The sequence below is a fragment of the Sus scrofa genome, chromosome X (assembly GCF_054392235.1).
Source record: "Sus scrofa isolate SSC_HxYL_T2T_F1_AM1 chromosome X, Sscrofa_HxYL_maternal_Yorkshire_Landrace_v2.0, whole genome shotgun sequence".
NCBI lineage: Eukaryota > Metazoa > Chordata > Mammalia > Artiodactyla > Suidae > Sus > Sus scrofa.
The window spans coordinates 78643548-78669176 of record NC_139401.1 but is presented as its reverse complement, the minus strand read 5'-3'; the positions used below and the strand labels follow the sequence as shown (position 1 = coordinate 78669176).

The 25629-nt window shown below is 38.2% G+C and overlaps 1 protein-coding gene across 1 annotated transcript in view; it reads right to left on the bottom strand.

Annotated features, from left to right (window-relative positions):
* Window positions 1-36: 36 nt before the first annotated feature.
* APOOL (apolipoprotein O like) overlaps window positions 37-25629 on the bottom strand; it is a 443755-nt gene continuing 418162 nt past the window's right edge. The window contains exon 7 of the transcript XR_014835865.1: window positions 37-437. The gene's annotated coding sequence lies outside the window, so the exon portion shown is untranslated. The remainder of the gene's footprint in view (window positions 438-25629) is intronic.

The window sequence follows — 25629 nt, the reverse complement described above, 5'->3', positions numbered from 1 at the left end:
ATGGAATATCTTTCCATTTCTTTACATCTTCTTTGATTTCTTTGATCAAAGTTTTATAGTTCTTGGCATATAGGTCCTTTACCTCCTTGGTCAGGTGTATTCCGAGGTATTTGATTTTGTGAGGTGCAATTTTAAAAGGTATCATATTTTTGTATTCCTTTTCTAATATTTCATTGCTGGTATACAGAAATGCGACTGATTTCTGAATGTTAATCTTATATCCTGCTACTGTGCCGAATTTATTAATCAGTTCAAGTAGTTTTTGGGTTGAGTCCTTAGGGTTTTCTATATATAGTATCATTTCGTCTGCATACAGTGACTGTTTTATCTCTTCTCTTCCTATATGGATGCCTTTGATTTCTTTTGTTTGTCTGATTGTTGTGGCTAGGACTTCCAACACTATGTTGAAGAGCAGTGATGAGAGTGGGCATCCCTGTCTTGTTCCAGATTTGAGTGAGAAGGCTTCCAGTTTTTCTCCATTGAGTATTATATTTGCTGTGGGTTTATCATAAATGGCTTTGATTATGTTCAGGAATGTTCCCTCTATACCCACTTTGGCGAGGGTCTTGATCATGAATGGATGTTGAACTTTGTCAAATGCTTTTTCTGTGTCTATTGAGATGATCATCTGATTTTTGACTTTTCTTTTGTTAATGTGGTGTATGATATTGATTGATTTGCGTATTTTGAACCATCCTTGTGAACCTAGTATGAACCCTACCTGGTCATGGTGTATAATTTTTTTGATATGTTGTTGGATTCTGTTGGATAAGATTTTGTTGAGAATTTTTACATCTATATTCATCAATGGTATTGGGCGATAGTTTTCTTTTTTGGTGGTATCTCTGTCTGGTTTTGGAATGAGGGTGATGGTGGCATCATAGAATGTCTTTGGGAGTATTCCTTCTTCTTCAACCTTTTGAAAGAGTTTCAGGAGGATGGGCACCAATTCCTCTTTATATGTTTGATAAAATTCACCTGTGAGGCCAACTGGTCCTGGACTTTTATTTGTAGGGAGTGATTTTATGACATCTTCAATTTCATTTCTAGTGATCGGTCTGTTCAGTTGGTCTGTTTCTGCTTGATTCAGTTTTGGCAGGCTGTAAGATTCTAGAAAATTGTCCATTTCTTCCAGATATTGTCAAACTTGTTGCCATATAGTTGTTCATAGTATTCTCTTATGGTTTTTTGTATTTCTGCAGTATCTGTTGTGATTTCTCCTTTTTCATTTATAATTTTGGTGATTTGGTTTCTTTCTCTCCTCTTTTTATTGAGTCTGGCCAGGGGTTTGTCAATTTTGTTCACCTTTTCAAAGAACCAGCTCTTGGTTTTATTAATTTTCTCTATTGTTTTTTGAGTCTCTATTTTATTGATTTCTTCTTTGATCTGTATAATTTCCTTCCTTCTGCTGACTTTAGGACTTTTTGTTCTTCTTTTTCTAGTTCGTTTAGGTGGAGGCTTAAGTTGTCAATTTGGGATCTTTCTTCTTTTTTGAGAAAGGCCTGTATTGCTATAAATTTCCCTCTGAGCACTGCTTTCGCAGCATCCCATATATTTTGAGAGATTGTGTCTTCATTATCATTTGTTTCAAGGTAGTTTTTAATTTCCTTCTTGATTTCCTCATTGATCCATTGGTTTTTTAGTAGCATGTTGTTTAGTCTCCATGTAGTAGGTTTTTTCTCTTTCCTTTTCCCATGGTTGGTTTCTAATTTCATGGCATTGTGGTCAGAGAAGATACTTGAGATAATTTCTATGCTCCTAAATTTGTTGAGGTTAGCTTTGTGTCCCAATATGTGGTCGATTCTTGAGAATATTCCATGAGTATTTGAGAAGAATGTGTATTCTGCTTTTTTTGGATGTAGTGTCCTGAAGATATCAATGAAGTCTAACTTTTCTATTGTTTCCTTTAGGATCTCTGTTGCTTTATTGGTTTTCTGTCTAGAGGATCTGTCCATTGATGTGAGGGGGTTATTAAGGTCTCCTACTATGATTGTATTCTCATCAATAGCTCCCTTTATGTCTGTTAATATTTGTTGTATGTATCTGGGTGCTCCTATATTTGGGGCATATATGTTGATGATAGTAACATCCTCTCCTTGGATGGATCCCTTAATCATTAAGTAGTGTCCTTCTTTGTCTTTCTTTATGTCTTTTGTTTTAAAGTCTATCTTGTCTGATATGAGTATTGCGACTCCTGTTTTTCTGTATTGTCTATTGGTGTGAAATATTTTTCCCCACCCTTTCACTTTCAATCTATATGTGTCCTTTGTCCCAAGGTGAGCTTCTTGTAGGCAGCATATTGAAGGTTTCTGCCTTTTTATCCACTCAGCCACTCTGTGTCTTTTGATTGGGGTGTTCAGTCCATTGACATTTAAGGTGATAATTGATAGATGATTATTTATTGCCATTTTGAACCTCGTGTTCCAGTTGATTCTATGGGTCTCCATTCTTCCTTTCTTTCTTTCTTTCTTTTTTTTTTTTTTTTTGGTTGGATGGTCTCCTTTTATTATCTGCTTGAGTGGGTTTTTTTTTTTTTATTTTTTGCAAATGCAATATTTGGTTTTGGCTTGTGGTTGCCCTGTTTTTTAAGTATGCTAACCACTTCCCATAATTGTGTGTTTTAGCCTGATGGTCCTGTAGGTTCAAACACTTCATTACTATAGTAAAATTAAAGAAGAGAAACATACAAACAAACAATCAAAAACGGTCTATTTATTTCCTAACATCCCTTGCCCACATTTTATGATTTTGATGACTCTTTTTTTTTCTTTTTAATTTTATTTTGTTTGAAGCATGTTCATGATTAAATCTGTATGCTGGCTTATTTGAGTGACTGCTCTCTGATTGCGGTTTCCTCAGTCCTATTTCTTCTTCTTCTTCTTTTTTTTTTCTTTTCTTTTTTCTTCCCTTTCCTTCCTTTCTTTTTGGTTTAGAGAAGCCCTTTCAGTATTTCTTTTAGCCTGGGTTTTGTGTTGCTGTATTCCTTAAGTTTTTGTTTGTTGGAAAAAAATTTTATTTCCCCTTCTATTTTAAATGATATTCTTGCTGGATAGAGTATTCTAGGTTGCATATTTTTTCCTTTGAGCACTTTAAATATCTCTTGCCATTGCCTCCTGGCCTGTAGTGTTTCTGTAGAGAAATCAGCTGATATTCTTATGGGGGTTCCCTTGTAGGTAACATTCTGCTTTTCTCTTGCTGCCTTTAGGATCCTCTCTTTATCACTAAATTTTGCCATTTTTTTTTATGATGTGTCTTGGTGTGGATCTGTTTGGGTTCAGTTTGTCTGGGGCTCTCTGTGCCTCCTGTATGTTGAACTCAGTATCCTTTAGATTTGGGAAGTTTCCAGCAATAATTTTTTCAAATATATTTTCCATCCCCTTATCTTTTTCTACTCCTTCTGGAATTCCTATTATGCATAGATTGGCCCGCTTTATATTATCCCATACATCTCTTATATTGCTTTCCTGTTTTTTCATTTGGTTTTCTGTCTGCTGACCGGATTGGGTGATTTCCATTATTCTATCTTCCATATCACTGATTCATTCTTCTGCATTATTCATTCTGGATTTTACTGCCCTTAGTTCAGTTTGCATCTCTGCAAATGAATGTTCTAGTTTTCCTTGGCTCCTTCTTATATTTTCTAGTTCCTTTCTGAGGGTATCTGCATTACTGTTCATATCTTCTCTTCATTCCTTCAGTATTTTCACTATTTCTCTTTTGAACTCCAGGTCTGTCAGACTGCAGAGATCTGTTTCATTGTTGACTGTTTTGGGTGAGTTCTCCTGTTGGTTTGACTGGGGGTGGTTTCTAAGCTTCTTCATCTTGCTTGTTGTTTTCTTTTTCCTGGGGGAGTTGTACTCTCCGTGACCAGGCATTGTTTGCCTTGTCACTGCCGTGGAATGTTTCCTGAGGGCTGGTGTTGTTGGTCAGTCTTTTCTGAGGCAGTGTGGCTTTTCTGGAGTGTTGATGGGGCTAACAGTGTTTCTTTGAAGCAAAGGAGGACTTCCTGAGGGCAGACAGGACTACAGACAGAGGTCCACACCATGATGGTAGCAGATTTCACTCAGTCAGGCAGAGCTTGCTCTGGTGTTTTTAGGCTGTTGGCTTCTTGCAGGGGGTTGGCGGTGTTGGGCAGCTGTTCCTCAGGAATGCAGCACCCCCTGAGGGCTGGAGCAGCTATCTAGGTCACTGAGAACCTAAGAGGCTCTTCCCTAGGGCAGCCCAACTCAGAAGGACGGTCTTAGAATGTAGGCAGATCTTTTCACAGTCTGGCCAAGCTTGTTGTAGCTTTTCTGGGCTGCAGGGGGTCCTGCAGAGAGCTGGCAGTCCTTTACAGCTGTTCCACAGGTGTGTGGCTCCCCCGGAGGGCTGGAGCAGCTAGCTGGGCTGCTGAAAACCCAAGAGGCTCTTCCCCAGGTCAGCCCGACTCAGAAAGACTGTCTGAGAATTAGGCAGTTCTTTTCACGGCCCAGCCAGGCTTGTTGTAGCTTTTCTGGACTGTGGGGGGTCCTGCCTAGAGCTGGCAGTCCTATGCAGCTGATCCGCGACAGCTAGGCACCCCCTGAGGGCTTGGGCGCCTAGCTGGGCCACTGCCAACCCAAGAGGCTCCTCCCCGGGGCAGCCCGACTCAGAAAAACCGTCCAAGAATTAGACCGATCTAGTCACGGCCTGGCTAGGCTTGTTCTAGCTTTTCTGGGCTGCAGGCCTTTCTCAGGGGCTGGTGGTGTTTGGTGCTGCTCTGCGGGGGTGTAGCCCCTCCAAAGGGCAAGCAGGCCTGTGCAGGGACAGCCCCTGTGGTGGTAGCCTTCAGGCAATTGTTGAGGCCAGCCCTCTGGGATGGCAGGCAGCCCCAGGTCCAGTGAGTGTGTGGGGGGGGTGGGGGTGGGGGGAGGGGATGCACTGGGAAGCACAGCTTTCTGCTAGCTAGCCGGCCGGTAAGCTTGCTGTGGCATAGGGAGTATTTTATGGGGACCCACCCCTTCTTCTCTCCCCTCCCCAGCACGGGCGCAGACCAGGCTCTTCTCCCAGGTTCCCTCTGATGTGGCTTTCCACTTCCCCGCCCCTAGAGTATTGCTCCCTTCCTCTGGGACAGCTTTGTTTTCTAGTCTCCCAGGCAGTCTCTGCCCTGTCAAACTTGACAGACTGGTTTCTAAACCTCCCAAGCAGTCTCCGCTCCACCCCCCCCCCCAGCCCTTTCCCGGGGACTAACCTCTGGAGCCCAGGTCTTGCTGCCCAGCCCCCACCCAGGCATCTCAATTTTTGGTGACTGTGCCTGTAGTTCACATGGTCTGTTTGGTTCTTGATCTGCTCTTCAGAACTCCAACTTACTGCTACACTCTTCTCTGCATCTGGAGATTCCTCCAGTTCCTTTGATCTTTCCCCCGAGTAGGTGACTTTCCAGGATGCAGGATCCCTTTCTCCTCTGCAGTTCCCTTTCAGGAGTGCCCGTCCAGCTCGGATTCACCTTCTCTCACTCTCCTCTTTTCTCTTGTTTTACCTAGTAATGTCACAAATTTCTTGCCGTTATTGGAGTTTAGGTTCTTCTGCCAGTGATTGGTTGCTGTTCTGTGAGAGTCATTTATCCTGTAGATGTGTTTTTGTTGTTGTTGTTGTGTTTGTGGGAGAGGGTGAGTGTGTCCCCCTACTCTTCCACCATCTTGTCTCCCTGTTTTTTTTTTTTTAAAGATGAATATAATTGATCAAACTCTAGCTAGGCTCACCAAAAAGAATGGGGAGAGGACCCAAATAAACAAGAAATTAAAGAGGAGAAATAACTGATACCACGGAAATACAAAATATCATAAGGGAATACTATGAATTGTCATATGCCTTCCAAAATCAGGCAACCTAGGAGAAATGGACAAATTTTTAGAAGTATACAACCTGCCAAGACTGAATCAAGAAACAATAATTTGGATATATCAATCACTGGAAGTGAAACTGAATTTGTAATTAAAAACAAAACTCCAACAAACAAAAATCCGGTAACATATAGCTTCACAGGGAAATTCTACCAAATCTATCCTTCTCAAATTATTCCAAAAGACTTAAGGGGAGGGAACCCTCCCCAAATCACTCTATGACGCCACCATTGTCCTGATACCTAAACCAGACAAAGACACTACAAAGAAAGAAAATTACACTCCAATAACATTTGTGAATATAGATGCAAAAGTCCTCAACAAAATATCAGTAAACTGAATCCAACAATACATTAAAAGGATCAAACACCACCTTCAAGCTGGATTCATTCCAGGGTTACAAGCATGGTTCAACATTTGCAAATCAATCAATGTGATACACCACATTAACAAAAAGGAAGGATAAAAATCATATAATCATATAAATAGATGCAGAAAAAGTATTTGACAAAACTCAGCATCCAATGATGATAAAAACTCTCGCACAGTGGATACAGAGTGAATGTGTCTCTATCTAATAAGGGTCATTTACGACAAACCCACAGAAAACATCATAGTGGTGAAAAGATGAAAGTTTTCTGCTAAATGCAAGAACAAGTCAAGGATGCCCACTCTTTCCACTTATATTTAACTTAGTATTGGAAGTCCTGGCCATAGCACTCGAATGAGAGAAAGAAATAAAAAGCATGCAAATTAGAAGGGAAGACGTAAAATTGTCACTATTCACAGATGACATGATACATTAAATAGAGAACTCTAAAATCTCACCTCCAAAACTATTAGAACCAGTAAATGAACTCAGCAAGGTTGCAGGATACAAGATTAATATATAGAAATCTGTTGCATTTGTATACACTAATAATGAAATATCAGATGGAGAAAGTAAAAAAAAAATCCCATTTAAAATTGCACCCCAAAAATATCTAGGAATTAACTTAATCAATGAGGTGAAAGACCTATACTCTGAAAACTATAAACACTGATGAAGGAAACTGAAGCTGATAAAAAGAAATGGAAAGATATCCCATCCTCTTGGATAGGAAGAATTAATATTATTAAAATGGCCATACTACCAAAAGCAATCTACAGATTTAATGCAATCCATATCAAAACTCCTATGATATTATTCACATAACTAGAACAAATAATTCTAAAATTCATATAGAACCACAAAATATGCCAAATTTCCAAAGCAATTCTGAGAAAACAGTACGAAGTTAGAGGTATAACCCTACTGGACTTCAAACTATACTACAAAGCAGCATGGCAGTGGCAACAAAGCAGATGCACATATCAATGGAACACAGCTGAGAGCCCAGAAATAAACCCACATAGCTATGTTCAATTAATCTATGATAAAGGAGGCAAGAATATACAATGGAAGAAAAACAGTTTCTTCAACAAGTGGTACTAGGAAAACCAGTCAGCTACTTATAAAGCAATGAGATTAGAACATTTTCTCACACCATAATAAACCCAAAATTGTTTAAAGACCTAAATGTAAGAACTGAAACCATAAAAGTTCTAGAAGAGAACATATGCACAATAGTTTTTGACAGAAACTGTAATATTTTTTGGATCTGTCGCCTAAGGCAAAAGAAATAAAAACAAAAATAAACAAATGAGACCTAATTAAACTTAAAAGCTTTTGCATAGCAAAGACCATCAACAAAACAAAAAGACAACCTACTGAATGGGAGAAAATATTTGCAAATGATGTGACCAACAAGGGGTTAATACCCAAAATATAAAAACAGCTCATACAAATCAATATCATAATAACCAATGACCCAATCAAAGAATGGGCTGAAGGAGCTCCCTTGTGGACTAGTGGATTAAGGACCTGGTGTTATCACTGCTGAATCTTGGGTCACTGCTCTGGCAAGGGTTCAATCCCTGGCTTGAGAACTTCCACATGCTGTGGACACAGCCAAAAGAAAAAAAAATTAGCAGAATATCTAACAGACATTTTTCCAAAGAAGACACACAGACAGCTAACAGGTACACCAAAAGGCACTCAACATTGATAACTATTAGATAAATGCAAATCAAAATCACAATGAAATATCACTTCACACCTCTCAGAATGTCTATCATCCAAAATCTACATATAACAAATACTGAAGAGTATCTGGAGTAACTAGAACACTTGTACCTTGTTAATGGGAATATAAATTGGTTCAGCCGCTGTGGAAAACAGTATAAAATATTCCTCAAAAATCTAAAAATTGGGAGTTCCCATCATGGCACAGTGGAAATGAATCTGACTATGAACCATGAAGTTGTGGGTTCAATCCCTGGCCTTGCTCAGTGGGTTAAGGATCCCGTGAGCTGTGTTGTAGGTCGCAGACATGGCTCGGATCTGGTGCTGCTGTAGTTGTGGTATAGGCCAGCAGCTTGTAGCTCTGATTTGAGCCCTAGCCTGGGAACCTCCATATGCTATGAGTGCAGCCCTAAAAAGCAAAAAAAAAAAATAATAATAATAATATACTATTTGGACTACACATGGTCTAGCAATCCCACTTCTGGGTACTTATCTGGAAAAAATGAAAATACTAATTCAAAAAGATACATGCACCTCAATGTTCATAGCCGTGCTATTTACAATAGCCAAGGCATGGAAGCAACCCAAGTGCCCATGCCCATCAACAGATGAATGAATGAAGGTGTTGTATACACACACCGGAATATAATTCAACCATAAAAAAGAATGAAATTTTCCCATTTGCAGCAATGTGGATGAAACTAGAGATTATTATGCTTAGTGAAATAAGTCAGACAGAGAGAGACAAATACTTTATGATGTCACTTATATGTGTAATATAAAAAACAATACAAATATGATTTCCTGCTGTGGCCCAGCAGTTTAAGGATTTGACATTGTCTCTGTGGTGGCTTGGGTCACTGCTAAGGTGCAGATTTGATTCATGGCCTGGGAACTTCCATATGCCACAGGTGTGGACAAAAGAGAAAAAAAATAATACAGATGAATATATATAATGTGCAAAATAGAAACAGACTCACAAATATAGATAACAAACTTTTCATTACCAAAGAGAAGGGGGAAGGAAGGAGAGGCAAATTAAAGGTATAGGATTAAGAGATACAAACTACTATGTATAAAAGAGGCAACAAGGTTAAATTGTACAGCATATGGAATTATAGCCATTTTCTCCAAATAATTTACAATAGAGGATAATCTGTAAAAATACTGAATCATTATACCATATAGCTGAAACTAATATAGTATTGCAAATCAACTATACTTCAATGAAAAAATAAATCATAATAAAAACGACCTTTGACTTTCTGCCAAAAGGAGCCCCTACCCCGTGATATGTATTGCTTGGGTAAATCTCTGTACAAATGTTGGAAATGGCAAAGAAACCTTGTTCACAGATCCAAGTACATGACAAGTGATGAAATGCACACAACATGGTAGTGTGGAGAGGTTAAATCCAGACCTTTCTCAGGGTTCAAACATACTCTGGGTTGAGCAAAATGGTCAGCATTTACAGAGGAGTAAAGATAGATTTACAATTTATGTAGATCCATGCAATTGACAATAAGAGTGACTATGCCAAACATACCAAATAAAGGGCTTTAAAGGTTAAAAAAGCTTTGAGAGGGCATCTAGTTCACTCTTCTATCTCCAGCTGGAATTACAGCAGAATTATCCCACAAATCTAAAGCAATCATTTCTTCTTTCTTTAAAAATATCTCCAGACAAAGCAATGCCACAAACACTTGGTAATATATTCCAGTTTTATGTTTCTCATGCAAATAACTTAATCCTAATAGAATCAAGGTTACCATAGTAAACAATTTTCATTTCCACCACTTTGTGCAGTGAGCAGGGCAAACAAAGCCACCAACGAGAGGACTTGCACATGGCATGCACAGCTGCTAATCAGAGAACAAGTTATATGCATATTTAGCACTGAAAAAATTCTCAAGCATGGAGAAGTCTTACACACACACGCACACGCACACGCACACGCACATGCACATGCGCAGGCATGGGAGAAAGGAATAATCTGCTAATAATATAGAAACTAATGAGGATATAAGTGGGAGTTGTTCATGTTTATAATGTTTAACATTGTTGCCTTTGTCTCAGGAAATGTTCCCTGCTTTTAAAATGGGGTTCACTTCCTACTTGTTCTTGTAAAGGAAATCCAGGCCTCACTGGAAGGACACAGTCCCTATTAACCCTTTTCATTTTAAAATCAGTTTCGTCCCAATCCCTATTGCTTCACAGAAGCCATTCCCTCTAATGCATCTGCAAAGATACATTTTAACACATCTGAAGAAAAGGGCTAGCTTAGCCAAGGCCACTGCTTCTGCTTGATGTACAGCCCACCATTTTTTTGGCCACTGTGTGCTACTGGGACTGCCATTCCCTTACTCTCCAGATTTCTGGGGCACCTGCCACCTCCTCTACTGACTATCTTTCTCCTGTCCAATGTATTTGAAGAACATTAACACCACAACTGCTCTTTTTGTATTCTAAGTTCTATTGATCCAGAGCTCTTCCAGCTAGAGATTGCTCTTTACTAAGGTGTTGTAGTTTGGTTTGAAACTGCTAGAAAGAAGCTTTTCCTCTTAGTAGTGCTTTTCAACACTTCAGTCTACGCAAAATAGCCCTATGAATCATACACAATTTCAGTTTCTTCTATTGAGGATATAGACCCAAGAGACTATTAAAATTGTGAGAGAAATGTTTGAAAGGGTGTACTGTGCATGTTTGCTTAAATGGTCTCCTCTTCATAATGTCCCTAGATTAGGACCTGTGCCCACTAAACTCAGTTAGGCCTAGGGCTGTCATTTGGCCTTGTGCTGACTCTACTATTCTAATAAATATCTGTTCTCCAAAACAGAAGTGTCCCAGTCTGGCTATATATCAGAAACTCCCAGGAAATTATGAAAATGTATATTTCCAGGTCCTACCCTTGTAGCATATGGAAGTTCCCAGGCTAGGGGTTGAATTGGAGCTGCAGCTGCTGGCCTATGCCACAGCTACAGCAACACCAGTTCCAAGCTGCAACTGCAACCTACACCACAGCTTATGGATACTAGTCAGGTTCATTACTGAGTTACAACAGGAAATCCCTACCCCAGTCTTTCTTAATTAGAATAATCATTTTTTTAAAAATCCTAGGTTAGAGTTTGGAGGGACATAAGCAAGATTTGAGACTAGGAAGTTCCAGGCCCTCATGCTCCTACAGAAATATTTCTTTAAGGCGTTTCTGTTGTGGCGCAGTGGAAATGAATCTGACTAGTATCCATGAGGATGAGGGTTCGATCCCTGGCCTTGCTCAGTGGGTTAAGGATCCAGCATTACCATGAGCTATGGTGTAGGTCACAGACATGGCTCAGATCTGGTGTTGCTGTGGCTGTGGCATATGCTGGCAGCTACAGCTCCGATTCGATCCCTAGCCTGGGAACCTCCACATGCTGCACTAGCAGCCCTAAAAAGACAAAAAAAGAAAGAAAGAAATATTTTTTTAAAACACAACTAGAGACTGACTAAAATAACTTTATAGGCACTCCAAAAATCATTCAAAGATTTACAGTAACCAAGGGGGCAACCAAGGAATGGTTCGAGGAATCAAAAAAAAAAAAAAAAAAAAAAAAACATTCAAAATGGTAAGAAATTTTGTGACATTTTCACTTGCCCTTGTCCACTCCCACCCTGGAAATTGTCCCAAATCCTTTTTCCAGAACTAGAGCATATAAAGTAGCCTAGCTTTTGAAACTTTCTAATCTGTCTGTGGGCTGTTTGAAGATTGGCCTCTGTGTAACCTAACTTAGATCTTAGGACAGGAATAGTCACAGGAAGCAGCAGGCACAGCTGCAAATGTCAACTGATGGACACATGGGTTAAAAAATGTAATATATGTATGTGAATGTGTGTGATACAATATTTGTATATACATATGGATATTTTTTTATTCAGCTTTGTCAAGGAAGAGGATTCTGACATATGCTACATGATGGTGAATCTTGAAGACACCATGCTAAGTGAAATAAGCCAGTTACAGAAGAAAAAATGAAACATGATTTTACTAAGTACTTTATGTAAAAATACTTAGAGTAGTCAAATTCAGAGATAGAAAGTAAAATGGTGGCTTCCAGGGACTGAGAGGAGAGGAAAATGGGGAGTTATTGTTTAACAAGTACAGAGTTTCCAGTCTAAGAGGGTGAGAAAAGTTCTAGAAGTGGATTGTGGTGATGGTTACACAACAATGTGAATGTATTTAATGCTACTAAACTATACACTTAAAATAGCTTCAAAATGGTGTACAAACTCCATGAATGGTTCTGAAATAGCCAGGTGTTTTGGAATCACTGCTCTAAACTTATCCCTCTTGGAATGCCCACTATGGCACAATGGGTTAAGAATCCTTCTGCTCAGATCACTGCCAAAGTACAGGTTCAGTCCCCGGCCCAGTGCAGTGGATTAAAGTATCCAGCATTGCATCAGCTGTGGCATAGGTCTCAGCTGTGGTTTGGATTCAATCCCTGGCCCAGGAACTTCCATATGCCGCAAGTGTGGCCATTAAAAAAAAAAAAAAAAAGTTATCCCCTTTAAAATTCCCTCTCTTCAGAAACTTAAGTGCAAAATGGAAGATCCTGAATTGTGGGCTAATGTAAAAGAAAGATCTCTTTTGCCACCAAAAATGAAATGTGCCTTCTCTCTTAGAGGCACATGGTGTTCTGAAAGTCACTGGTGAGGAGGCTATCTCAGATGGAATGAAAGTTGATATTTCATGTCTTGCAGCAATGGTCAGATCTGACAGATGCTGTTTTGGATTTCCCAATGAAAGCTGTTTGCTATTTTCAACTCTATAGATCTTGGTTTGCCCTGAAGCATTCTCTAAAAAGGTAGTATTTAGCTTGGATCTACAATTGTCTACTAAGCACTTTGAAAGCCAAGCAGTGACTTCTCTGCCAGTTGTGAAGTATTTTCAATAATGTTAAATACCCTCCGTTTAAATTACTGTTAACATAAATTAGAAAAGGTTTTACTCTAATCAGCAAATTTTGCATCAAATAGATTGGCAAACACCTGACACAAAATGAAACAATATGAAGACAAAATTAGTTTTTTTCAAATCACTGCCTCAGGCATTCTGTCTAATTTAAATAATCCATTAACAAATTTACCTTGCACCAAGAGCTATCCCTAGGTGAATCTATATAGTAGTCATGAATGCAATTTTATTTCTTCCTCTTCTCCTTTTCTAGTTGTTTTCTCCTTTTCGAATCCCCCCAATCCCACATGCTTCATTAGAACCTATTCTTTAGAATGCCATGTCTTCACAACTGACAAAACTACTTCATGTTACCAGATGCTCAGGAGCAGTATATAAAACAAATATTTGAAAAGAGGAGTCTCTGGGCATTTAAATTAATTAAGAGGAATAATTTACTAATGATTGAATTTTAGGTACACCAAGAAGTCACCAGGAAGGGAGAAGGTTAAGGGATGAGAAAACTTTTTCCAGTATTTCTCAAGCCATACCAAGCCACCTAATCATAACATGGCCCGGCTATCACTTTGTGTAACCACAATTTTACTTATCTCACTAATTTAAGATGAGCAATCCCCCAATCAAGTTCTTATATGCTTTGCTGATTAAAAGCCTTTATGGCTCACCCCCGCCCCCAAAAGATATCTAGAACTCCTTTTACTGCCATTCTGCTTGGCTCCCAGGGGAAAAGAAACATGCTTTTATCACCTCTCAGATTTATTCTATTTAATCTCATCTCCTAGGGAGGGAGCATTCTATTTTTTTCCATTTTTAAATGTTTTCAAGTATAGTTGGTCTACAATGTTGTGATAATTTCTGCTGTACAACAAAATGATCCAGTTATACATGTACACACATCCATTCTTTTTCAGGTTCTATCCCCACATAGATTATCAGAGAATATTGAGTAGAGTTCTCTGTGCTATTCTTTTTCAAGATAGCCAAGAGGCAGATGGAAGGACTAATTTAAGGAAGTCTTTGAGTCTCATCGAATACTATGTGCCACTATATTATTGAAAACTCTAGTATCTAAATTTTCAAACAATTTAAAAAAATATTGGTTTCTCATTTGTAAATTTTTACCTAAATACAATGATGTATTTATGTGGTTCCTAATCTAAAAAATATTTTAGTTTCTGGTCTCTGATGCTCTGCTCTGAAGTGTTCTCCCCAAACCAGGCAGTACTAAACAAATCATAATTATTTATGAAGTGGATATTTCCTTTACCAATGCCCCCTTGATGTAATAATTTTATATTTACCAGCATTGTCCTAAGATTTACTCCAAACAGTAAAATGAATTGGTTAGTCAATTGGATCTGTGTTATTTCCCCCAATCATTTGGCTCTCTTGCCTTTATCAAGCTCTTTCCTTCCTGTAATTTGAATTTTTGTTAACTATTCAGTCCATGGAAAATGGAAATTTGTAAATGCTGTGCATGTACTGATTTATTAACCATAGTAAGGAGAGAAATGATTCACTTGTTTCAAAAGCCCAAACTCAGACTACTTACTATGGGAACATATTTTGGTACATTCCATGTGTAAATGAGACCATAGAATATTTGTCTTTTCCTGTCTGACTTATTGTACTGAGTATAATGCCCTCCAGATCCATCCATGTTGTCACAAATAGTAAGATTTCATTATTTTTTGAATGAATAATATATGTCTCTCTCACATTTTTTATCCATTTATTCATTGATGGACACTTGTTTTCATATCTCAGCTACTGTAAATAATGCTGCAATGAACATACAGGTAAATATATATTTTCAAATTAGTGTTTTCATTTTCTTTGGATAAATACCTAGACATGGATTTGCTGGATCAATGGTAGTTCTACTTGTAATTTTTTGAGGAACCTCCATACTGTTTTCCATAGTAGTCATACAAATGTACATTCCCACCAACAGTGCACAAGGGTTCCACATCCTTGTCAACAATTGTTATTTCTTATCTTTTTGATAATAACCATTCTTACAGGTGTGAGGTGGTATCTTGCAGCTTTGATTTGCATTTCTCTGTTGATTAGTGATGTTGAGCATGTTTTCATGTACCTGTTGGCCATCTGTACGTCTTTTTTTTTGAAAAATGTATATTCAAATCTGCTACCCATTTTGGGGGTTTTTTGTTTGTTTATTTTTGTTTTTCTTTTTTCTTTTTTTTTTTTTTTTTTTTGCTGTTGTACAAATTCTTTACATTTTTTTGGAGATTAGCCCCTTAGCAGATGTAAGATCTACAAAAGTATTCTCCCACTTAATAAGTTGTCTTTTTGCTTTGTTGATGGTTTTCTATTTATTTTCTTTATGTACCTCTAGATCTCATTTGATGCCAAACTAGCTAAGTGACAGGGGAAAATATCCTGAAAGGAAAGTAATCAATTTCCCCAACCCTACAGGGTGAAAGCTATCTTACAGTGCCTCCAAAATACTGTGGCATAACCCTTTCTTCTTGCAATTTTATTATTTTATATTTATCTAGGATACTATGGAATGGTTTCTCCCAAATAACAGTTTATTACTTGACCAGAGCCAGTCCAGCAAAATGAGAAAAAATAAGGACAATGTATTGTTTTTCATAATGCTAACCACATTACTTTTTTTTTTTTTTTTTTTTGGTCTTTTTAGGGCTGCACTTACGGCACATGGAGGTTCCCAGGCTAGGGGTCTAATTGGAGCTGTAACTGCCAGCCTACACCACAGCCACAGTAATGGGGGATCCCATCTGCATCTGTGACCTACACCACAGCTCACGGCAATGTTGGATCCTTAACCCACTGAGCAAGGCCAGGGATGGAACCCGCAACCTCATGGTTCCCAGTCATATTCCTTAACCTCTGAGCCACGACAGGAACTCCCACATTACATTTTTAATTGGCTTTTATTCTAAAATTGTGTCATTTTCATGTGTGTGAAATGACATTAAAAGTGAATTATAGGGATTTCCCATTGTGGCTCAGTGGAAATGAACCCAACTAGGATCCATGATGATGTGGGTTTGATCCCTGGCCTCGCTCAGTGGGTTAAGGGTCTGATGTCGCCATGAGCAGTGGTGTAGGTCGCAGACATGGCTCAGATCCCCCATTGCTGTGGCTTTGGTGTAGGCCAGCAGCTGTATCTCTGTTTCTACCCCTAGCCTGGGAACTTCCATGTGCCACAAGTGCGGCCCTAAAAAGCCCCCCCCCCCAAAAAAAAGTGAATTGAAATTATCTTAATAAGCAAAATTAAAAGTTGGCGACTTTATGTTGATCACATTATTTGGTGGGGAGCAGGGGCAGGCATTTTACTAGACCATGAAATCCCAGAATCTCAAAACCATTTCAGAAAATTACATTCACATGGTTTGGTAGTATGATTTTTTCCTTTTCCTTTGGATCCCTGAAGAGAATTACATTCTTATTAGTGACTATTTGTACCTAATCCTTTATGTCCAAATAAATGTTTTCTTATAGTTTTTGACCCACCCAGACTCTCACCCTTATTTTACACTTTCTATTTAAATTTTTCTATTATGTTTAGTAAAAATTCCAAATCTCTTTCAATTACTTAAAACCCCAAATCTCTAGCAATCATTGTACAACTGGAATTTTTTAAAAAATACTTTTAATTTAAATATTTCAAAATAGTTCCAAATACTAACAGCAGGTGGTGCTAGTGACTTTCTAACAAAATCGTCTCAACCTTAAATTTACTACAAAATGGGGGAAAAATTGGATGAGACACAACTTGAACAAATAGCCAAAGTTTTAGGATTTTAAAAGCTGTTAAGTTTATAATACTAAATTAATTGGTTAAAACATCAGCATTTATTACTTGGGGTACTACAAGATGCTATATCAAATCTCTTGTCTCTGACTCCAGTGCCATTTTATATCTGCAAATGCCATGAAAATATTTTTGAGATAAAACATGGATCTAAATGTAAATTCCTGACTATTTTTATAGAGAAAAAAGCTTAGAATATTGCTAAGGTAACTCCCAAAAGGGCCTTTGTGGCATATTGAAAAGTGTACATTCAAATCATTAGCATTCTCCGAATAGGAGAAATAATACTCATAAGTCACTAGCATTTGCAGTTTACTGGGCAACTGAGAAATAAGCCAGCTACTTTTTTATGTGAAAATGGCTAACAAAAATGTAACTTTCATTTAATTTTATCCTCAGGAACAACCTGTTTAAAAATTGTGGAACTTCCATGTAAATACACCACATGAAAAAGAAACTCCTCTGGGATTCATAATGCACTTAGTTTGTGTGATAATGTGATAATGACAATGGAGTTACCATTAAGTGATTGTGCTTCTGAAATATTTTTGGCTGAGATATATTATAATGGAATCATAAGCTACAACTAATCTCATTCTTCCCATTTTATTCTTATTCACATTCTTGGAAACTGATTTTCCCAATGCATTTCTAAAATTAAACACATATGGTCCTGGGGAGTTTGAGCTAGTCTAGGCTAAGAGGAGGGTGGAGAGACATTAAATGGCTCCTTATTTTTTTCTGGTGTTTTTCAGCATTTAAATCTTAAACTACCCCCCCCCACTCCCCACCCCAGGGAGAACTAAACTAATGTGTCTCCATGGAAGTAGCAGAATGTGAATCATGTTAAAACTATCTAGTGAAGCTTTAAAAAACAAAGTTTCAAACATGTTTTAAACATTTAAACCTTTAAATGATCATTGTCTACCAAAATCTCATCCATGTCTCAATAAGGTACACTTATGGAAAATATTATAAGTTGATTCTTGCTTGTCTACAATTATTATGCTCATTTTGAGAGAGAAAATACAATGAAGGAATACATTTACGCAAGTTTATTAAAAAGAACTAGCTAATCCTCTGCCAAAAACCAGTTGCTTCGCTGAATTTAGTTTTTTTAAGCAAGTAAGTTTAAACAGTCAAAGAAATCCAGATTCTATAGGCTATCTTGATTTGTGAAAAATCACTAGAGCATTTTTCACATAATAAACAGACCCATTAGGATATAGTTTGTCAGTACCCTTGTGACCTTAAGACTTTTTACACTGGCTAAGTGAAACATTCAAATGTATAAAACTTGGGAGAATGCCATCATTTCTTTCTAAGCATTTTGGACTATCTGCAAAATGAAAGCGCTATTCTCAGGCAGTTTTGCAAATAATCCACTGAGCCCATATGGAAAACATCATGTGTTTGGAGGTGTTGCATATAATTTATTTTAATTTGCCATTACAGAAACCACTATAGTGATTTAATTAGAATACAGGAGGAGGGTGTCTTCTGTTCCTCTAACTGCTTTACCTGAAACCCCTGGTTCCACACTAATTCTTGAAATTTCCCTGAATTGTAATATGAAATGGCGTGAAGTGTACAATTCCTCCGGTTACTAGAAAATGCATGAAGTTTTATGTGACAATTCTATCAGAATTGAAGGTTCTATTTTTTCCTAAGTTGCAAAACTCTTGTATTTAAAGCAGTAAAGTATCATTTATTTCAGATTTTCATCTAATTATTCTCTGAGAGTCCACGTTGAAAATATAACCCAGAGAGAATAAGAATTAGCCCAAGTGCTGTCATATGGAGCTCTGTGAAGACACTATATTATTGCTGGTAGGTGATATGACTGAAAATTTTAAGATCTCATTAGATAAAATGACTTACTTAAAATGTTAAGAATAATAATGGTAAGAATTTACATTCCTGGCCCTGTGAATTTTAAGCATGAACAAAATAGCCAAATGTCATGCTGTTGCTTTCACACAGCTGTCATCCAGGAAGCACATCTCCATTCTATATTATCATATTATTAATATGAAAATATATTTGAAAAGAGGAGGGAGAGATCCTTCTCCACTAGAAGGATCCTTAACCCACTAAGAGAAGCCAGGGATCAAACCTGCATCCTCATGGATCCTAGTCAGGTTCATTAACTGCTGAGCCATGAAGGGAAAACTCCAAGATAATTTTTATGTTCCTGTTTTAAATAAGAACCTCCTGCTAACTATCCTACTAGTAAGTAGGATATAGGATATATGGAGTTTATGTAATAGGGAAGAACAAGTCTGACTCCATATTGGATATTTATTTTTCGTTAACCTTTGTATTCTATTGCTTTTGCTACAAGAATGTTGCCGATAGCATGAAATACACAGGATAGCCCATTCCCAAGCTCTGACTTTTAAAGGTCTAACACTTTTCCATTCATATAGAGATAAAAAATTGCAGACCAGAGAATAACATCTGTCTTATTAGAGGTTTATAGGTACATAATGTCCAAACCTACAGACCTACCTATGTGGATAGCTGCAAGAACAAAGGATTCTGACACCAAGATGTTTTTGGCAACTAACCATATCACTTCCCCTTTTAATATAATAGAAGCCTGAATTTTTTTTTCTTGTCTTTTTGCCATTTCTTGGGCTGCTCCCGCAGCATATGGAGATTCCCAGGCTAGGGGTCTAATCGGACCTATAGCTGCCAGCCTACGCCAGAGCCACAGCAACACAGGATCCGAGCTGCGTCTGTGACCTACACCACAGATCATGGCAACGCCGGATCGTTAACCCACTGAGCAAGGGCAGGGATCGAACCCACAACCTCATGTTCCTAGTCAGATTCACTAACCACTGCGCCACGACAGGAACTCCTAGTTAAGGCTGAATTCTAACTCTGATAAGATGGTTCTTTAGGATGTTAGTCCACTATCTTCTTTGTCTTCTGACTTTCCATATAAAGTCACTATTCCTTGCCCTAACAACTCATCTATTGATTTATTGGCCTGCTGTGCAGCAAAGTATAAGCTTGGACTCAGCAACATTAACATTGAAATTATCAAAATAGCTAACCTGGGCTTTAAAGTAGCTGTAGTTTAAGATCAGAAAATAATCCCCTTGGTGAATAATGTTTATAGTGCCAAATCTGAAAAGTAAATCTTCTGCCTACCTAGGACTTTGAAGAGGTAGGCATACTGAGTTCTGATGGGATATTAACTATTCTTGAATATTAACTATTTGCATATAAGTAACTGTCCTCTATGGAAAGAAATATTTGTATTAACCAGTATTATAAAACCTTATGACAACACTGGAGTATACAGTCCTGTCTCTGATTAATGGGACACAAAACTGAATTTTAACAAAACAAATGGTATTAAATAAAATTATATCACAATTCCTTTAGTGTAACTGCTGTTGAGATGGTCTTAATAAGTGAAGGGGGAAAGACAGAAATAGTGACATATTTTCTTTTCATTCAAAAGAGAGCTTTTACAGAGGGGCCATTTTAATGTAGGTCATAACTTTAAGCTAGTCCAGTCAAAAGGATACCAAAAATTCAACAAAATCAAAATATTTTAGTCTTGGTGTGCTTATGCACACATGGACATATAGTTAAATATAGGTGGAGATAAAAAGGAACAAGATTCTCATGTATTGGAGTCACAATTTAGATGCAACTTTAATTATGAAATTATGTCTCATCCTTTGTTAAACATAAGTTAATGAGTACTAAGGGCATTATTTATTGGACTAAAGCTGGCACTGGGTGGCCTCTCAATTTGAAGTTAAAATAAAAAATGGAGAATGTAGTGATTGCGACTGATACTGTTACCAAGTTCTTGTGCTGGACACACAGTAAGACCAAACAACACCAAAACATGAGTCTGGAGCAGAGAAAAGTTTATTGTAGGGCCATGCAAGAAAGTGTGGCTTGTGCCCTCCAAAACCTCCTTGAACTCCTTGAAGGGTTTCAGCAAAGTATTTTTAGAGGCAAGATGGGGGAGGGGGTGTAGCTGGTAGTCGCAAACTTATTGGTGTCAGAATCCTTTGTTCTTACAGCTATCCAGGTAGTTCTAGTCATGTTGTTCCTGTAACCCTTCAACAAGACAAATGTTATTCTCTAGTCTGCAACTTTTTATCTCTAAATGCATGGAAAATTGTTATACCTTTAAAAGTCAGAACCTTGAGAACAGGCTACCCTGTATGTTTCAGGCTACAGGCAACATTCTTAACTCTTAAGAAAAAGCAAGAGAATACAAAGGTTAAAAGTAAAAGAAACAGATCTAATATGGGGTCAGATTTGTTCTTCCCTATTATAACACTTGGTTGATTCTCAGGACAGAAGTTTCACTAGAAGAGACAGGGCTGGCCCAGTATGTGTCGTCATAGACCTAAGAAAAAAGTAATGGCAAGTGCTTTTGACAGAAAATTTTGTTGACTGCAAAATCAACACTTATAACACCGTTTTATTTATGTTAATTCTTGGCTCTGGCCTGTAGTAGGAAAGGCAGTAGCTGAGATGTTTCAGAACTTGGGAGGGAAATGAGGGGTCAAAACCAAGTGGCTAAGACAGGTGTCATTTCAGGATTCTGTGGGCTATAAGTTCCTTAAGCAAAGACCATTTTTAATTCATGGTCTGTAACCCCATATTGCCTGACACAGTAATCTGCACCAAGTACAAGTGCAATAAACATGTTGATGATGATAATATTATCTCTGAAGGGTTAAGGTGACCTGCAACAGAATGGGGAGCAGATGGAGGACCATCACAAACTTTGAGAGAGTGGAAATAACCCTGTTATTGAGTCAATTGACCTACTATTGAAATATGTATGTGCGAGGTATCATTCAGGACTGCTTCCTTCAGAGTTCCTGTTGTGGCTCAGTGGTTGAGGAGCCCAACCAGTATTCATAAGGGTGGGGTTTCAATCCCTGGCCTTGCTCAGTGGGTTAAGGTGTTGCTGCTGTTGCAGAAACCGTGGCAGTGGAAGGAAACAAATGGCACTCGGACATGCAGAATAGCAAGGTTTATTCAGCACCTGTGTGGGCTCAGAGGAGTGGCCTCCAGAGTCTGAGCACCAGGTCTTTGTTCTGGATGGCTTTTATACAATACAGACTTCTGAGTCTTGTTCCCCACCCCCATGCAAGCGGCCTGACCCCCCACCCCTTCCCCAAGCAGACAGTGTTCCTGCCTAAGAATCTGAGTAAAGGAAACTGATAAGTAATGCTAGCAAGGACATAAGGCACATTGTTGCTACAAGATTACAAGAAGGATGGTCTGGGGTGAGCAAAGCAGCTGTCAGTCATGTAGCTGCCTCCTCAGCCACGGGGCGGGGGTTGTTTCTCTAGTTAAAACTCTTACTTCATTGTGAGCTGTGGTATAGGTCACAGGTACAGCTCTGATTCGACCCCTAGCCTGCGAACCTCCATATGCCATGGGTGCGGCCCTAAAAACATCCAAAAAAAAAAAAAAAAAAAAAGACTGCTTCCCTCTAGGAATTAGCCTGCTCAAATAATAACACAAAATACACAAATCCAGGTGTTCCCATCATGGCTCAGTGGTTAACGAATCCAACTGGGAACCATGAGGTTGTGGGTTCCATCACTGGCCTCGCTCAGTGGGTTAAGGATCTGGCATTGCTGGGAGCTGTGGTGTAGGTTGCAGACGTGGCTCAGATCCTGCCTTGCCTTGGCTGTGGTGTACTACAGTTCCAATTAGACCCCTAGCCTGGGAACCTCCATGTGCCGTGGATTTGGCCCTAGAAAAAGACTAAAAAAAAAAAATTATGAAAATCCAACAAAACATTTATTCCAGTTCCTTAAACAGATTACCTCTTATTAGGCAGTGCCTTAGGTTTAAAAAAAAAATCTAACATGGGTTATCAGAGCAAGGGGAGTTCTTACAAAGATTCAGGGCAACAAAAAACCCTATATATTCCATCCTTTTAGCAAGGGAAATACCAACATTGTATTTATCTTTAACAAATAGTGACTATCCCAGCAATAATAATGTTCCAGAAACTACTCGTGCTGCACGAGAGCAAACTTTTATAAATGGTACAAATGAAGAGACGGTAGGCTCTAATTCCTCTGCTCAAACATCTAATCATCAGTGATATAAATCCAGTTCATGTCTGGCCATTGAGCAGAGGAAGTAGAGTAATTTTTCAGAGAAGTCTCATCAGAAAAAGCCAAATTAAATCCAGTTTTTCCAAGACTTCAATTCTGTTTGATGATGGCCAATTGTCATTATAAAAACATCTACCATAGGGATTGTGTAAGATGTTAATAGATTATGTTGTTACCCTAGAATGTGGTTTGAAAATTAAGAGAATAATCAAAGAGGCTGCATTAATAAAAATTGCACACAGAGATTAAGGAAAGCTCATTGGAGCAAAGTTTGATGTAGATAGAAAATATAAAGATATTACAAGAAAAGAACAGCTGCAAGGGAGAATGCATAATTTGGAAAGTAAGTAGGACCTGGGTAGAAGTCTTGCTGTATTATGGGCATTGAGGGAATCACAACTGTGTGATGAAGGAAAAGTATATTCTTAGTTTATGCTGAAGTAGTAGAGATTTTAAAAAATCATTGTCATAGAATAAATTTTATTTTAAGGTGCTAGTATACCATGAAATAATCAGTTATACACAATCTTTTTCTAAAGCTGATTTTAGAAAACATCTCATAAGTTGAGACAACTTCTGTGCAAAGGAAACAGCAGGGAAGTAAATGTTTCTTTTTTCCAAATCTACAGAAAACCACATTCTATTTTTCCCCATATCTGAGGAAGTGATGTTTCTTCTTTCCAGGCTTTTTTTCACTTAGGTCTTTGATCCCACTTCATCTCAACATCTCTGCAGGCTTGCTCCATCAATTACCCCTTCTCTCTGTGCATGATCTTTTTATTCTTTCTTTGTCGGTCACTCTACAGCATTTGGAGTTTCCGGGGAAGGGGTCAAATCCAAGCTTGAGTTGTGACCCACACCACAGCTGTGGCAATGCCAGATCCTTAACCCACTGCGCAGAGCCAGGATTGAACCCACGTTCCTGCCGCTGTAGATAACAGTCAATCTTATTGCACCACGGTGGGAACTCCATGTATGATCTTTGATTTCATATTTTCTACCCCTTCCTTTCTATTAACCCACATTCATGCTCTGGTTTCCTTACCCTCAAATTAAAACAAGCAAACAAATACACTCTTTTCTTCTTTCAGCCGCACCCATGGTATGTAGAAGTTCCTGGACCAGGAATCAAACCCACACCACAGCAGTGACCCAAGTCACAGCAGTGACAATGCTAATCCTTAACCCACTGAGCCACCAGAGAACTCCCAACACTCTTTTCTTGAGTCACTGACTTTTTTGAGTTCTAATTCTCTTTCTCTGACACATAATTAAGCTTCTCAATAATCTACATTTACCGTTCTACAGTATGCCTACCATCCCACTTCATTTTGCTCCCACTCCTTTCTTATAACTGAAACTACATTCTAAGCAGGGGCTCCCATACTGGTATTCACCCACAAGAATTCAGGATTCTCAGAACTTGAGTCAAAAAAACAATAAATTTTGATTTTCACAAACCTCTAACTCAAAATGGACACATCCCTCTATTATGAATACAGGCATAAAATCACAGTAGGATTAGCAGTACCTATAACTCTGTCACCAAGATGAGTTACAGACATTTTCATTTCACATAACTGTCATTGCATATATGACTGCACATGATTGCAGTCTTCCTGTCTACAGAGGTTTCATCCACATAGATAGCCAAACTGTTGGACAATTCTGCACTTACTTGTCATTCAGCCACCAGTGAATTCACATGTTCTCATATTGGTGATGCAAGCATATATTACCTTTTTTTTTTTTTTTTTTTTTGCTTTTCACACCTGCAGCATATGGAGGTCTCCAGGCTAGGGGGCTAGGGGTCAAATCGGAGCTGCAGCTGCTAGCCTACACCACAGCCACAGCAACTCAGGATCTGAGTCACATCTGCGACCTATACCACAGCTCACAGCAATGCTGGATCCCCAACCCACTGAACAAGGCCAGGGATCGAACCCACATCCTCATGGATACTAATTGGGCTCGTTTCTGCTGAGCTACAATAGGAACTCTGCCTTTTGATATTCCCTAACTATAATTGAAAACTGATCAACACACAGAAGGAAGTGAGCCAAAGACCACCCCCAAAATTTTAGTGTTTTTATTCAAGCTAAGCAACAACCTTCACACTAATATGTCTTTTGTAAAATAAAATCTAATTTTAAAATGCTTAAAATGCTTATATTTTAAGTGTATTGCCTTATTATTCAATACATTGATAAACATATTATGTCACTAAATTTTAAAATATTTTGATAAATACATTTATATATAATTTACTTCTTTTAAAAGCCTACATATTTTATTTTATGCATTTAAAAACATTACTCTGAGGAGGGATCTCTAGGATTTACCAGAGTGCCCAAGGGTCCATGGAACAAAAAAGGGTTAGGAACCACTACTCTAGAATGCCACAAATAATGCTACATCCAATGGCTTTTTCTCCCAATCAATAATAAGAACTGTTCTTGTTCTTCTAAGATTTCAGCTAAACTGAATAATGATGAGAACTTTTTATTTCTAAAACTTTTTATTCCATAGCCTCTGACACTGTTGATCATCCCCTACAACTTGTCAATCTCTCCTCTTCTGGTTCACATGATCTTGCAACATCCTGATTCTCACCATATTTCTCTAGTTGTTTCTCCTGAGTCTCTCAGAGACTTCTCATTCATCATCCCATTCTTCAGTTTTGAAACCTCATTTATCTTTGACTTTTCCATCTCCTGCAGAGCTAATTAATTTCAAAATAGTTTCCAAAACCTGTTAATTATTTCTTATTAATACTGCCT